Source organism: Pezoporus wallicus, unplaced genomic scaffold (assembly GCF_028554395.1).
Source record: "Pezoporus wallicus isolate ANWC-B61680 ecotype Strahan unplaced genomic scaffold, APGP_CSIRO_Pwel_v1 contig_6714, whole genome shotgun sequence".
Lineage (NCBI taxonomy): Eukaryota > Metazoa > Chordata > Aves > Psittaciformes > Psittacidae > Pezoporus > Pezoporus wallicus.
This window is the reverse complement of record NW_026637486.1, coordinates 2,349,878-2,366,056: the sequence shown is the minus strand read 5'-3', so window position 1 is coordinate 2,366,056 and position 16,179 is coordinate 2,349,878. Positions and strand designations below refer to the sequence as shown.

The window sequence follows — 16,179 nt, the reverse complement described above, 5'->3', positions numbered from 1 at the left end:
TCCAGCTTGTGAGGCTGTTTTTTAATGTTTTAGAGCTGATCCTTCTACCCTGAATAGAGATACACTTGCAAATAATTCTGATTGGCTTGGCTCCGTAACTGTTACACTCCGAGCTCAGCTCTTTTGCTCTGTCGAGCTCTTTCTTTTACTGCTTCTGTGTTGTCCTGATGCAGTTAAGTGGAAGCATGTAACAGTGAAGTATTAGAAGCACTGTAGTTTCCTTTAGCAACAGGGCCTGTGTTTAAGAAATTAGTGAGGCATTTAGGAACTGCTAATCCTCCTTGTGAAGAATACAAGGCTTGTTTCTTCGAAGGAATTTCTCACTCAAGGGCCCAAGACATAGTTCAGTTTTACCTACTAAATGTTCTTACAGCAAGCCAACAGTAAGAAAGTAAAAATAGAGGTTTAATGTCATTCTCTTTCCTTATTGCCAATTTTTCTTGGGCTGTTTTGTGATGGCATTATTAGGATAGATAGTACCATCACATCATATTTATGTGTCTGCTCTTTGAAGAGCTAATAATTATCCCGGGTCTTGACAACAAAGAGCAATCTGACTGTTCCAGAGGTCGTAAAAGAAGCTGAATAGCATCCAGATTTAGATACAAAATGCAGTCAACTATCATGGCTTTGGGAAACAGACACCAATATCTAAATATATTCTTCCTATAATTATTACATTTTTCACTATGGGTCTGCACAATCTAAGTTTCCTAGTCTGTAGCAGCAGGAAATCCCATAATATCATATATAGTGACAGTCGATTCTCCCACTGTTCTTACACCCAAAAACTTGTAGCTGCGGAAGGAATAAAAACAGTGAAAGAGGTAAGTCAAGTAAATATCACATTTCTAAATAATAAGCCTTCATTTCTAGTATGAGCCTCTTTTAAGTGAAAATAAGAACTCTGGCTGTAGACATTATATAACTAAATTTACTTTATACCAGAATTATAGGAACAAAGATCCTTTACCTTATGTAACACTTATTTAATATTTCTTATTTTATCTTAGCTTATTTTAACTGTGACTTGAAAGTCATTCTAGAAGCTCCTTAAGCTTTTCTGCCAATGTAGAAAGGGAAATCAAGATGAAACTACACCTACTCTATACTTTGCTTAAACCAAGAGTGCCCCCTTGAGAGTTTTTTTATACATGCATAGGACTAGGTGGCTAGAGGATGACCAAGTAGAAGGTTAACTAAACGTAGTACTTTTACATACAAATAAGGCCCAGAAATCTGCACACACTTCAGATATTTCTACAGATTTTCTATTAGGCTACTGTGGATGTAAACAAGCCTTGTTGCTTCCAAACCTCTGTATAATGTTGGCTCTACCTAAAAATGTATAGCTACATATAGGACAGATTCTGCAGTTTTGTATTGAGGATGATACTTGTAGGACCACTGAAGCAGACAAAGTTCTCAGGCCTTCTCCTTCACCCTACTAATGCTGATGAGGCACTAACTGGACTCGGGATACATCTGTCTTCAGAGCTCAAGTGTGCCTGTGGCTCCAAGTTCTGCTCAAACTGGAAACCAATAAACCACTTCAAATAGTGGGAGCATAGCTATAGCAACTCTGGATTCACCTCTGCATGCTCACTGGGAGCCCCCGGCAGGTTTGCACAGCCTCTGCTGTTACAGCTTAGTATCTACAAGTGTCTCAGCAGATTCATTTAAACATTGCTTGGCACATCTACACAAGCTCTTATCACATTGCCAAATAATTATAGAATCACAGAACAGTTAGGGTTGGAAAGGACCTTAAGATCATCCAGTTCCAACCCCCCAGCCATGGGCAGGGACACCTCACACTAAACCATGCCAACCTGGCCTTGAACACCGCCAGGGATGGAGCATTCAGAACCTGCCTAGGCAACCCATTCCAGTGCCTCACCATCCTAACAGGAAAGAATTTCTTCCTTAGAAATTATTATGTATAGATTATGTATAGATACCATTAGAGGAATATGGGAAACAATCATTGAGAGCAATGATTTCCCAAACACACACTTTTTAAGCATTTACCATGCTATGAAATATATAGAAAAAAAATACTGCTGATCTTAAACTTTTAAGAGCTGCTGGTGTTACAGGGTGTGCCTGCATAGGGGAATGGAACAAATTAATTGCACTGAGCAATGAAAAGATCTTCATCCACAAGATGCAAACCTCAGTTTGCAGCAACTGGCAAGATACTACACAGACCCTTCGTTAGAAAGCAGGTATTTGATGGTGTAGTAAGTTGGTGCTAACATTCATATCAATGCCTCAGAGCTATACATTAGTTTGCAGTCATCCACATGCTTTAACACAACTGCCCTTCTCATGAAACCACAGTTTGCTTATGTGACATGGTTTAGTGGTGGCCTTGACAGTCCTGGAGTAAAAGTTGGACTTGATAATCATAAAGGTCTTTTCCAGCCTAGTTGATTCTATGATCTTGTGTCATGATTAGAGGTCCACCATCTCTTGTATTTACAGGACTCACATTGGATTTAAAGAGTCTTATGCAAGAGACGAGCTGAGCCCTGAGGAAGAAGCAACATGCTGAAGTAGACCCTGATAACAAATCTCTCAGCCCCCTTATCTGCCAGCTGTCAGTTCTTATGCACACCCAAAGATCCAGCTCTGCAGTTGGTTGTTGGCATTTATCTTGTGACTCATGCCATTGGCATTACACTTCATGATACAGACCCAAAGGAGACCTTAAAAAAAATCCTAACAGATACTAGCATGTTGGGTAAATGTGAGATTTTTCTCCCCTAATCAAGCATGCAAAAGTGGTGACTACAAAGGATTCTCTTTAGAATCAGTCTTGCTCTGTGTATCTCAAGTCATCAAGTCAACCAAAACATCATTCAGCGAACTATCACCTTATCATTTTGAGCTCCCTGTCCCGACTTCTTAGTGTCAAGCCCACTCACTCATGTATTTGGTGGTAAATGCACTGAGGGCCTGGCACAAAAGCCATCACTACAGTCTTCAGGATTAAATAATACCTTTTTTTCAATGACTTACTGAGCTCCCATCCCATCCTTTCATATTGGTTCAGCTTCAGTTTGTCATTCTGGAAGTACTTCTCTTTCTTATCCATTCCTCCCTCTGGCATCCTGGATTTACAGATGAAAACTCTACCACAGAAGGTGGTAGAAGGAGCTAAACATTATGTGAAGATCAGTTTGAGTCAGTCTATCATCTTATAGACCAACGTACAGCACAGAACACCACATGAGGCCTTTTGGAGGCATTTTCCGAGTAAAAAGTATTGTATTTCATCTGTACAAACCTTTCAAGACATATTTTTCTCATATAAAATTATTCTGGCACAAAAATGAATACAAACAGCAAGGAGCCAATAATATTAATATCAAACATACTAAATTCCATTTATTTCACTGAAAACCATGTGTATATCTGCAGGGAATGTAAAATTGAATTTAAGTCCAGGAAGTGCTCTATTACTGCTCTGGCACTACAATGCAGAGCTGCTTTGTTGTTTGCTCTAAAATAGTAAGCTAAGCCTATCCATCCAAGTAAAGTGTCAGGAAGGAGTCTTCTGATCTGTAGCACCAAAATATGTTTTGCTGGTCTCTTGTCAGCTTTCCCAAACAAGCACTTTTTCTACTTTATCAAACCAAACACATTATAGGTATTAAAACTCCCAGCAGAGTCTCAAATGCAATTTCTAATATTCTTCCCCAGCCCTTGTCCTCCATCCAGTTCTCATCATGGCCTAAAGTCCTGCCAGGATTTCTGCAAGAGTGCAAAAGCATGGATTAACTTCACCCCATGAGCCCCAGAGCCCACTTGCTTGCCAGCCCACTGTGGTAATATGTGAAACAGCAGAACACCAGAAAACCTTGCAGAGAGCTGGCTACTGCAGCCAAGTCTGGCAAACATCTCAAGAGCTGATACTGAGCTCGGAGGAACCTTGGGTGTGGTGGAATCCCAGTGCTGGGAACTAAGAAAACATCATAAATGTGCCCCCAGCCCCCAAACAAAACAAAAACCTCAACCCCAAAACAGTACCCCCCCCTCTTACCAAAACCAGTAACAAAGAGGGAAGGAATTCTGAGCCTAGTTTACAAGGTCCTCAAAGCCTTTTCATACTAGGAATAGCAGTTTATCTGAGAATGTCCTATCAGCCTTTCTGCCTTCAGGCTATTGAAAACAAAAGCTAGTTGCTGACCTCTGATCCCCTCACCTGAAAAGCAAGGTGTCTTATCAGTCTTCACCCACTCCCCCCCAAGGTAGAACTAGGACTGGAAAGAAAAGGCCCCAGTAAAATCTTTAAGCACCAAGAACTTCATTTCCTGTCTTCTTTCCTACAAAATCCAAATAACCTGCTTGGTCACACCTTTGTAAAGAGTATGTGGAAGTTTTATACACTTGCTATACCTAGGACGTTTGATAAAGTTAAAAAAGCATGTGTAAAACAGACAGTGGATAAAGTTAAATCCTAGGTAATGACAGCATAGCTCCCAGCTTTGAGTTCTACTGTGAGGAAATCCATGATAGTCACAAAATAACCCACAAAGTTACATGCAGCATCACTTGATAATCAATGTTCTATTAAAAAAAAACAGAAAAAGTTGGAAACTATGCTGTTTTTAAATCATAACATTAAAGCACAAGTAAAAATCCCATATCCTGAATGCACAGTCCACAAATTTAAACTACTTAATAAATAACTCATGGTGCTTCCATAAAAATCAACTATGAAAAGTTACACAAAGCTTAATGAAAACCATGCACGCACTGGAATTCTACAGTCAGCCTGTCTTCCAAGGAGGAGCACAAGCAGCCCTGCTTAGGCTACTATCAGTTAGTCTGTTATAAAGTTGTGAAAGACTCCGTTCTTCATGTCTCAACCCTGCTTTATCGTGCCTTCCTGTTGTCACACGTACTGATATGGTAGTTTCACCGGGATATTGAGGGAAATAGTGCTCAGCAGCTCCCAGCCCTTTGTAACACCACAGCCTCTTCTCTCTCTCTGTTCCAAATGGGGCCTCTGCTATAAACCCCATTAAGCAGCACCTTAGAGCCCTGTAAAAACCTTATTGAGCAGTGCCCACCAAACCTGCAAGCTTTGGGAGGCCGACTGCAACAGTGATGAGAGCCAATGTGTTGGTGCAATGAGTTTATAGTTTATGAGCTTTGCTTAGATCTCCAGAAGTCACCCTGGCACTAGTGTGTCACCCTGAACATGTGGCTTAATCTCAACAGTGAGCAGCCACAGCATTAACATGGAATCTCTTCCACACCTGCAAGACAGATAGGACACATTGGTGAATGGGATAAAGTCATGCTCCCCAGCATATGTCATTGCTAATTTAATCTGCATAATTCCTCCAATATCTGACTTGCTGCAAGTTCTGTACATCTGAAAGCTATGAAACAGGACACACTATGCTCTATACAAAACAATTCCATCTGTATCTCCACTGAAGTATTTCTTTCTTGTATATCCAATTGATTTTTGTGAAGTGTAAAGCACAGTTTCTGTGAAGCACTCTGATGCATTGTCCTTTCTGTTTTTCCTGGCTTTTATAATCAACAATGCAATGCAATTAGCCAAAGCTCTTGGGGGCAACTGAAACATGTGGGTAATCAAAATCAGAAATGCAAACTCTTAGGTCCTTCCAAAGAGCCCCTGGAACCAGCTCTTTCGTCTTTGCAGTACTAAATGCCTCCTTGGAAGCCAAACCCTGTGGTAAGACTGACTCAGACCAAACTCATGTCCCTAACTGTTGCCTCCAAGACTCTTCCTTGCACTATGTGGAGTATGAAACTCCAAGGCTGAGCAGCCTTCAGATCTCTTCTAGTTTCACTTTCCATATATCCCTAGGTTACACTTCAGTAATCCCAAGATTAAAGTCTTTTTTAAGGAAAGCTCTAAAAAGGAATTAAAATGCATATTTCCTAGAGTGTTAACAACAGAAGAGAAAATGAAACTAGCTGGTATGTAATAGAAGCCTTTCTGCTTAGCTTCCATGCCACTTGGTTGAAGATGTCAAGAGAGGACTTGCATAGAAAGTTTCACAACCTCAGGACCACACAAGATCTTTCCCCAGAATGCACACACAACTACTGAGGCTACAATTTAATTAACTATTATTATCATCAAGGACTTGTGGCAGTCACATTCCCTGAACTTTTCCTACTCTTACTTTCAATAAGTGTCTTAGCATCTGGCAATTTATTCCTGTGTTCTTTTAGATTAGAACATGGGACAGAGTGAAAGTTCGTTCAACTTAATGAATTTAAACCAATTTATCTGCTTTTAATGCAATTAGGAACATAAGTTTTCTAGTTAGGCAAAAATTAAACCCAGATTCAGGCTTCAGTCAACTTTAAAGGAGTTCAAATATTACTGTGTTGTCAGTAAGGTTCAGTGCAGACTATGACCAAAGCTAAGACTGTGTTAGTTACTAATTTAGTCCAATAAAGTAAAATCAGGAGACAGTGCTGAGAATATCATGTACTGCAGTTTTAGCTAAAGGTCATTTTAGGCTGGTCCCCCTGAACCAGCTCACACATGGTTCAAAGCTGGCCCAAGAACCAGCCATTGGAACTCTTTAGGAAGTGATGAGTATTTGGCAGAGTAAACCAAATTAGCACACGCTCGGTGGAGATTCACTTCAAAACTAAAATCATGCTCCAAGCCTAAATACTTAGGCAGATTAGACTGGGTAAGAGATATCTTCATTCACATCCCACAAAACTGACATACGTTCAAATAAACCTATGCAGAAGTGTGCATTTTGCCCATCTGAGGAAAAAAGTAGTATTTGTACTATCTAAAGAATTCCAGCACAGTCTGTCACTGAGCTTGGAGCCTCTGTGACATACTCACTTCCTGCTCTAATCTGGTTTGAGTAGCAGAGAAGCAATGAACAGCTCTCTTCATGAAAGGCATGAACAACGGCTATTTTCAACACTGAAGTCTGAAACCCCTTGTAGAGTATATTTAGCTTGTAAGTGTAAAGCCATTCTGAACATTCCATGAGGAACAATACTGTGTTTGTGAGATACCATATTTGTGAAAGGCTTTCATGATACCAGTGAGCAGAGGTTGCAGTAGACTTGCTTAGATTTTGGATGCATCTAAAATAAAAAAACAGAGAGCAGCAGAAGTAGAGCTACTCTAGAGGAGTTTGAGGCCATAACCATGCAAGAGAGGACACAGACCTTACCAGCCAGGGTACAGTTCTGCAGCAACCAAGCAGGCCAAAGCTGGTGATAGTAAAGGATAGCGACACCCAAAAAACAAGCCTCAGACAATTGAGGAGAATGAGCAGAACCAGAAAGAACCTCAGGAGTAGGGAAAGACTGAATTGAACACAAACCTACCTCCAGCAGAACTCAGACAGCAGAACCAGTACTGACCAAGCTCAAATGGGGCTCCCAGGCCTGGCTGGAGGGGTGGAGGGCCAGGTTGGAGGGCCAGGTGAGGCTGGAAAGGGTGATTAACATGCACGCAGGGCCCTGGCAATAGGGACAGATCAGCTGAGATCAATTTTATCTACTGACAAATATAACTAGAAGTTGCTTGATAGCTTCTAAATCCAAAATTTGAAGGTCTGACACATGCTTCTGTGATGCTGGGTAAATAAAAGTTATTAACACATCCTGAGAAAGTAATACATCTGGGAGCATCTTTTTGTTAACATAAGACTGCATTAGTCAAATGAAGAAGTTGGTTTCTGACTTCAAACAAAAAATTTAGACTGAAAAATATGTTAAAGTATGTTTTAGGATGTTACCTTCATGCTACTTCAGTTAGGATTCTATATATTATATATACTTTCTATATACTATATATACTTTCTATATATACTATATATTAACTAGGTGATTCACTAATGTCAAAATTAATCAGAATTTGACAAAGTAAATTGCAGAGTTACATTGACCTATCACTCTGTGCTACATGGAGACAGCTTTGATCTGTGTGCTGACCTTCAGATAAGATCTCTGCCCAAAACTGAATCAAACAGCCAGCTCTGGTGGAGAAACAATGCCGTGAATAAATCTTGTCAAGAAAACATACAATTGCTGTTCAAACTGAGGTTTCTTATTTTAATTTTTATTAAAACAAGCATCGTATTATTATATTCTTTGAATCCCCTGGGACAGTATCCTCCTGTTACCACTAGATTCAGGATGGACCTGTGATTTTTCAGGGCCTGAATTCCCAGAGGCAGCAACTCTTTCTGTCTTTCTCCTGACACCCTCTGACAGCTCCTTCTGTGGCAGGGAAAAACAGATTCTTCGTCTCAGTTAAATTCTTGCTGAAGGAAACAGCACTTTGTGGGAACAGAAATCCTATTTTAACCTTTACTTGTGTTTAAAATATCACAGTGTATTTGTGCTCAGGACTTATGTTCAAATTCAAAAGGAAAATGGCAGCATTCAGAGCCATCTTCAGAGTCCTTCACTGTAACCCACTTCACAATAATCAATCCTAATCTAATTATACTGATGACATGAAATTGCTGGTGAGACTGAAATGCAGTATTACCTCAGAGGGAAGTTTTACACTATTCATACTCCTGTTTTACAGCAGCTCTAAGCACAAAAATCGCAGAATCACAGAACAGTTTGGGTTGGAAAGGACCTGAAGATCATCCAGTTCCACCCCCCTGCCATGGGCAGGGACACCTCACATTAGACCATGTCACCCAAGGCTCTGTCCAACCTGGCCTTGAGCACTGAAGCATGGAGTGGTATACTCCCAATAAATGTCAGAAATTCCTTTAAGACCTCTAGATACATGCTACAAACTTGTACCAACTGTGGTAGTGTGGACCCAGAAGATGCTTCTGCTTGTGTAATACCAATGCTTAGACCAGGCCATGAGGCTGGTTTTATTGGCAACATCCACAACGCTTTGTGGTGTTGGCAGGGATGTGCTGACAGCCTTCCTGCTTAGAGCAGGACAGTGGGAGACACTTCTAACTCCAAAAGGGCAGGAAAACTCATCCATGTGGAGCTTAATGAAGGGCCATGTCTTAATTAGTCACAGAATGAAGAGTCACAAGGGAGCATTTCCCAGTTTAGTTTTGTGAATGCCTGAGATCAGTCACTGGCTGAACAATAAGACCAAATGTAGCCCTTGCAAGGAAGAGGTGCTGCTCAGGAGGAGAAAACACTTCAAAAGCTTAGAACTATGACAGCAGCAGTCAGCTTCAGCTCCATGGAGTTCTGGAATTTAGATTTAGACTTGTCCATGATTACATGTGTTAGACTGGAATATGGCAGGAGCCTAAAGCAGTGAAAGCATTAGCCTTGGAAATGTTGCCTGATTTACAGAACAGTGAAGCCTCACACCACAGGGTGAACTACTCTCTTGTTCCACGCTTTGCCTCTTGGCTGTCATTTCACATGGGCCAGCTTCCACTCCTCTCCCCCACCACTCCCCTGGCTGTCAGCATCAACCAGGTCTGAATTTTCCATTGAAACAACTAGAAGACACCAATTTGTTTCAAACATGTGTCTTCAATTTAAACTGAACTTCAGCAAAGTTTTCTCTGCTTTAGGGATGGAGTTTCTTATCAGGGTGGGTTAAATAACAACACAGGTTCTTAAGACCTTATTGGAGATCTCCTTTTAGTGGTAAAAACCTATTCCAGAGCTGTAGGAAAATGGTTTTCCTAATATATTCCAAGGACTTTGAACAGCCACATCTCAGATCTGTAGTGTAACTGGTCTGGCTGCAGAACTCAGTGCCGGAAGAGATCAGAATAACAGAGCTCCCAGTCTTCAACTCAAACCACAGAATTCACCTTGTGCTACTTCATCTTCCCTCAATAACAGCTGAAACTGGACAGAAAAAACTAAAGCATTATGAGGCTTTTTAGAATTCAAGATGTGCACATGCCACAGGAAAAAAAAAATGGTAAAAGCACTACAGAAATTACTAAATACTATTAAAATACTTAGTCAATGTGTGTGGGAAATTCCTTTGAAAAGTATACGTGTCTATATGTGAATAAATCCTATTTTGGGTAAATGAAGAACAAAATTTGCCTTGGGAAAATATATGAAATCAAATGTATGGATAGACTTTTGGATGAACGTGTGGTTAAAATGTGCATGGTTTACAGGTTGTGGCAAGGGTGTAAGTGAAAAAAACCTTAAAGAGAGAAGAAATAACTCATCTTGTACTTTTTAGTATCTCTTATTTCCACAACATAGAAGGTGAACTCATTAGATGCTGGACACTTCAGATGCTTTCAAGATTAGACAATTCAGCTAAGAATCATTATTAGCATTATAAAAAAACATAAAATATGAACGATAACAGCTCTTAGAAAACAGAGATTGGGGAGGTTGGGGTCAGCAGGGTCACTTTAAATAAAAATATTCAATTGTCAATTCTGATGCTTTTATTGGAGAAGGCAGTTGAAAAATGTGACAGGATAAAAGAGAAAAGACACTGCATTAAGAGTATTTTTGTGTCGCTAGTAAATCCTTCTTTTGGACTTGTGCACAGATTTAGTAGGGAGTAAAGAAGGAGCCACGTTGCTATTCCAAACCCCACACTAATGGAGGAAAACAATTTGGTTCCCTCTTTAGCACCCCAGCAATGGGAAGGTGTGGATAAGGATGACCAAAGGAGAATTGGTACCTGTAGCAGGGCTCTCCTGTTGTCTTGCTCTGCACTAGGGAAAAAGGGAACATTTCCTGGACAGTGAAACTCCTGAATGTGTTTTGTACATGCCCTGCTTTTGGAAGAGGAGAGCTAGGAATGGACTCTAGTGCAGGATGAATTCTACTGAAACAGCCTTACACTTGTATAAAACGGCACAAAAGGGATGTGGAGCTGCTTGAGCAAGGTCAGAGGAGGCCACGGAGATGCTGCGGGGGCTGGAGCAGCTCTGCTCTGGAGCCAGGCTGAGAGAGCTGGGCTGGGGCAGCCTGGAGAAGAGAAGGCTCCTGAAGGGGAGACCTGAGAGCAGCTCCAGTGCCTCAAGGGGCTGCAGGAAACCTGGAGAGGGGCTTGGGACAAGGGATGGAGGGACAGGCCAAGGGGAATGGCTTGAACCTGCCCGAGGGGAGACTGAGCTGTGAGCTCTTAGGCAGAAGCTCTTCCCTGTGAGGGTGCTGAGGCGCTGGCACAGGGTGCCCAGAGAAGCTGTGGCTGCCCCATCCCTGGCAGTGTTCAAGGCCAGGTTGGACACAGGGGCTTGGAGCAAGCTGCTCTAGTGGAAGGGGTCCCTGCCTGTGGCAGGGGCTTGGAACTGCCTTGAGGTCCCTTCCAACACAAACCATTCTATGATTTTATGATTTGAGTCACAAGAGAAAAGACAAGCTTTATAAAACAAATGACCTAAATAGGAAGATCTTTAGAAGCTCCTGCAGTTCAATATCCCTGAGGGGAGGAAAACTAATATAACTCATGATTCCCTATTTGACTTTAAGCACTTCTTCAATATGTTTGCATTCCTTAGAACCAATTTCACTTCTATTTTAGCTTTGCCTAAAGTAAATGAAGTCACTGAAGTATATCATATTTAACAAAATCCTCATCAATAAGTAATTACAATTAAACCCAGCCCAATTAGTATTATAACTTCTAACCTTTTATGCTAAAGTCACATTTAACTCTGCCTGTTGGACTGAAAAATATTACTGGGCAAAAGATGAGAATGTTCATGTGCTAAATGAGGTGCCAGGGGCTGTGTTGTACAAACTTAATTGGCAAACAGCTTAATTAAATATTTTAGGTAAGAACTGCTGAGTACAAAGCACTTTCCTAAGTGCTTGTTAAACTGTGCACAGAAACCCCCTTGCACTTGCTGGAACACAATTAGTTTCTTCCTGGTGAAAAATCAAGGAGAATAAAATGATGAACTTACTTGCATTTTTAGTATATTTTTGCATGTGCTGTTGTGTGGGGAAAAGAAGAAAGAGAATGAAAAATATGTGCAAGGAAGTGCCTTGGCTTTGCTTCTGGGCAAATGGGAATATGTATGTTAACATTCATGTGAGACCTCTGTGTGATAAATAGGATACAGAGCTTTATCTCTGACAGGGTTTGCTCTGTGAATCAGAATACATGAGCAGATAGTATTTGGTAGATAATTTTTCTGCTGCTTTATCTAAATAGAGTTTCTTTTGGCAGAGCACTCCTGCTGCCATAAAGCAGCGTCCCATGGTTCCTTTTTCCTCATAGCAAATACGTTGCTGCTGGGTGGTCAGGAAACAAGTCTTGACAGAGCTCCCAGACAAGAGAAATGTGCTTCTTCTTAATGGTCTGCCTCCTGACTTCAGGCTGCTTTCCTCTGGGGGGTCAGGCAGAAGATGAAGAGAAGGTACATGCACACGAGCTCATCAATCTGAGCAAACCTCTAGTACTGAGGTTTAACTTCACAAATTAATAATCAAGAGAGCTTCCCTGCTGACATGGGAAGTGAAGCTCTGCCCATCTTCCCATGATATAGCCATATGAATAAATATTCTGGCCTGCAATTTATAGAATCACAGAACCAACCAGACTGGAAAGGACCTTTAAGTCCGGATCAAGTCCAGCCATTCCCCCAGCACTGCCAAGGCCACTGAGGTCACTGAGGGCCTCATCTACCTGGTTTGTGGATGTGCAGAACTGTTCATGTTTTGCTGGGGTAAAAAACAGCTTAAAAGTGTATGAGCTGCACAAGTGTAAAGGCTTTAACAAGTCATAATTTGAGTTTGAAACCTATTCAATTTCTTTTAAAGTAACACAGGAGAACATCACAGCACTTTGTACGTTTTAAATACTGTGTAGGATGTACCTTTTTTTCCACATGTTGCTCAATACACAGTTACACTGTTTTCCCATGGCCTTCCCATTAAATTTAACAGCTCTGTATTTGTGGGTTTAATAGGAAAAATTGGATACAGGGAAGGTGATAGAATCTCTTTTATTAGAAGTTTTGAAGGCGAAGTTACATAAAAATATGTCAAGGACAGTCTACTTAAACCTTTGCTACCCAGGAAAAGCGGAGAGCACGACAGCTTCTCAGGGTCCACAGGCCCACAGTCTCCATGGACAAAAAGGCCTTTACACCACAGTTTGCTATAAGATTGCTTGAGATCAGGGTTCTCTTTGAGGTCAGATTTGTAAAACAAGACTGGAATTCCCTTTCGGAGATGTGATTATTCCCTAAAAAAAGAAACCCCCTCCCAAACTAGTATTTATAAAAGCAAATTGGAAAAGTTGTATTGGATTCAGTGAGATGAAAATCTTTAGAGTTGTTGCCATTGTAAAACTATTTATTAGATATTACAAATTAGGTGGATGGAAGAATGAAAGCCTAAATAAAAGATTAATAATAAGACTGTTTACTATGACTGTAAATCTGAATATTGCACCTTTGCCAATAGCCTCAACATTGCTCAGACATTACCAGAATTATCCACACTGAAAAGACTAGAAGGAAGAAGTTAAAGGTGATGTAAAACAACCTTTGCTTTCCCAGTAGCTAAAAGCTCTTCTCCCTCACTTTTTGCCTCTTTTCTATTTTATTTTTCAAATTCATTAGTTTTGACCATCTGCATCCTTCCAGGGATGGGGCAGCCACAGCTTCTCTGGGCACCCTGTGCCAGCGCCTCAGCACCCTCACAGGGAAGAGCTTCTTTTATCTATCCTGAACTTCCCCTGTTTCAGTTTGGACCCATCACCCCTTGTGCTATCACTCCAGTCCCTGATGAAGAGTCCCTCTCCAGCACCCTTGTAGCCCCCTTCAGACACTGGAAGCTGCTCTGAGGTCTCCACGCAGCTTCTCTTCTCCAGGCTGAACAGCCCCAGTGTTCTCAGCCTGTCTCCGTACAGGAGGTGCTCCAGCCCCTGAGCATCCTCGTGGCCTCCTCTGGACTTGTTCCAACAGTTCCATGTCCTTCTTATGTCTGGGACACCAGAACTGGACACAGTACAGTATTATAGATTATTATAGATTGTTACAGATTACTAGTACTACTAATACTCTATTAGTGCAAGAATTATTTGATAGAAGAGAGACTGGAGATACAATACCTTCGGCTTTGTGATTTGATGCATTACGCGTATGAGTGGAACCCACTGAAGGTGAAGAGGATTTGGTGCTGCCATAAAGATCTCAGCAGCATGCAGACTGGAAAGGCATGTCAGAATTTGGTTGTCACTGCATCTAAAAAGCAATGAACCAAGAGTCTGTCAAAGTGTCTGATACGGTTCCTTGGCCAGAGGAGACAGAAGATGGAGCAGTAATTGCTCTTGCGTGAGTCAGATGGGAGAGCATGTCCTGCTCTAGCTTTTGTGCTGTTACAACTAAAAGTCTAACTCAAGTGTTCCCTGACATTTAAGAATATAACTTAATAACATTGGGCAGTTTCTTAAAGGTGATAAAATGTTTTTGATTAGAGTGGCTGGAATTCCCTCATATTCATTACTCCAGCAATTTTTCTTGTTACTGTGATGAAATGCTTTCATTTTCATGCCACAAATAAGTGAAAAGTAAGATTACCCATGCTGAAAGAATACGCAGGTTTTTCTCAGCATGTTGAGACAACTCAGCTTACCTCCGCAGAGGCAAGCATGTTGTTAGCAGAAGCAAGAGAAGCCAGAGGTTTTGGGCATGTCCTATAGTACAGCTGCGTGCACTGATATGTAAGCATGTGATGCAAAGAACAAAACTAATTCTGGCATTATCACCTCTTTATTGCAATTAATCTCACTATCGATAGTGACTACAGAAATTAGGAGAGCCTTCAGCTTTCAGCTCTGTTCTACTCAGTGAGGTACATGCTGTGAGTTCTGGTATGAGGCACAAACACGCTGTGTCTGGAAATACACACTGCCTTTTTGAGAAGTCACATCCAAATGTCAGATGCTCTTTGGCTCCCAAGCACGTGTGTCTGTGATGGGCTTTTACCTACTTCATTCAAAGAAGAAACATATAAAACTCCAGGATTTTCTGGTCTGAGCCCTGCCCGGTGCCTTTCCAAGTTTCCCCATTTCATTTCATGGTGGGCGTTTGCCCATATGAGGGTGCATGCGAGAGGTGAACATACTTCACACTTATGTAAGCTTGAATTAGTGATTAAGTTACGTGAACAATCAAATCTGAGGTAGCTGTTCTCCAAGCAATACCTTCCTACTACCAATAGCTGCAGACCACAGCGCTGGCTGTTGAAATGGAAGCACTGATGGTGTGAATGGAGTTAGTGACCTTTGAGGGCAGCATCGCTCTAAAATGATGAAGTCAAGCACGGCTGCTCAGCATTTCTCTGCAGCGAGGACAGCACAAAGTCATAACCACCGAGATGAAAAGAAATCAGTGTACACCCAGCCCTGGGTCTTTCTGCACGTTGAAATCTCATTAAAGACTATGAGGGGTTTTATTGAGCAAGAGCAAGGGTGGAGCCTGGTGTCATCAACTGCAGCGATCACGGTACCGCTGGTTCCTTTCCTGCATTAAAGACCTCGAACAAGGGCAGAGTTAGAAAGGGATGAATGGATTTCAAGGAGTTTTGAATGTTATGGGTTGTTTTGTTTCTACTTGCCAGCAACACACACACACAAAAATAAGGAGGGAAATGAATTTAAACGTTCGAAAGCCAACACATTTAAACATTAGGGAAACCTTTTCAGTCTTCCAGCAGCGCAACAAGACAAGGACGGAGATTACATTAATTTTAGTGGATAAAAGGAACGCATCCACAAATACCAGCCCTAAGAAAGAACACCTAAATGATTCAGTTTTAACGTCAGCGTTCTTACACATCGCCTTGTAAATGATTTCCTAAGCCTGACACCTCAGGGTGATAGTTACGAGTTGTGCCGAGGTATCCGTGTCCCCAAGAGGGCCACGTTCAGCCCAGGCGTCTGGAACGGGCGCAGCGGGTACAGCAGCTGCGGAGGCACAGAGGAGCTGCCGGTCGCACGCTCCATGCGCCACAAAGCGCGGACGAACGGGAGTTCTCGGTTCCGGGATCACCCTTCACATCCCTGCGGCGCTAACCGCCTGCCCCGCGCCGCAGCTCCGCTCTAACTCCCGGTACCCGGACCTCCACGGCGAGCATCCCCACCCGGTCGCAGCGGGCGCCGCGGCCCTGCACACCTCTACCCCGCCTCCCCGTTACGCTCCCGCGGCCGCCATCCGCGCTCCGCCCCGCCCCGTGACGCCGGTTGCTGGAGAGCCGGGCGGG

General features: G+C 42.0%; 1 long non-coding RNA gene across 1 annotated transcript; it reads right to left on the bottom strand.

The window, feature by feature from the left end:
* Positions 1–3,139, bottom strand: LOC130597371 (uncharacterized). The gene is made up of 2 exons (XR_008971754.1): positions 3,025–3,139; positions 1–235 (listed from the first exon to the last, which is right to left on the bottom strand). It is a non-coding gene; the product is annotated as an uncharacterized LOC130597371 (long non-coding RNA).
* Positions 3,140–16,179: the final 13,040 nt, after the last annotated feature.